The sequence below is a fragment of the Frankliniella occidentalis genome, unplaced genomic scaffold (genome assembly GCF_000697945.3).
Source record: "Frankliniella occidentalis isolate FOCC.00 unplaced genomic scaffold, Focc_3.1 Scaffold189, whole genome shotgun sequence".
Taxonomy (NCBI): Eukaryota; Metazoa; Arthropoda; class Insecta; order Thysanoptera; family Thripidae; genus Frankliniella; species Frankliniella occidentalis.
Genome location: NW_026267315.1, coordinates 11,167 through 11,534, shown reverse-complemented (window position 1 = coordinate 11,534; position 368 = coordinate 11,167).

Here is a 368-nt window from a genome sequence, read left to right as displayed (position 1 = left end):
CGAGGGCGGGTGTGATGAGCTCGTATGGAGCTGGAGGGGCGGCAGGAACATGCGGGGCGACGACGGCGGCCTCCGCGATGGGGACGAGGGGTGGAGGGCCCTCCCTCAACTCCACCAGCGCGTCGGCCGCGTCCAGGATCATCACTTCCGTCAGATCCAGTTCATGGAAAAAATCGCGCGCAGCGACGGCGCGCTCACGCAATCCCTCAATGGGGTTCAAAGATTCCTCCTGTAATAATGAGAGGAAAGCCAGTGTCAAAACTCGCGATTGCTCGGCTGATCACGCGAGCGCTCGTACGAGCCGAGTGCGGCTGACCCGAACACAACCGAAGTTCGATTAAGAGTCAGAATCCCTACCGGTTGAACAC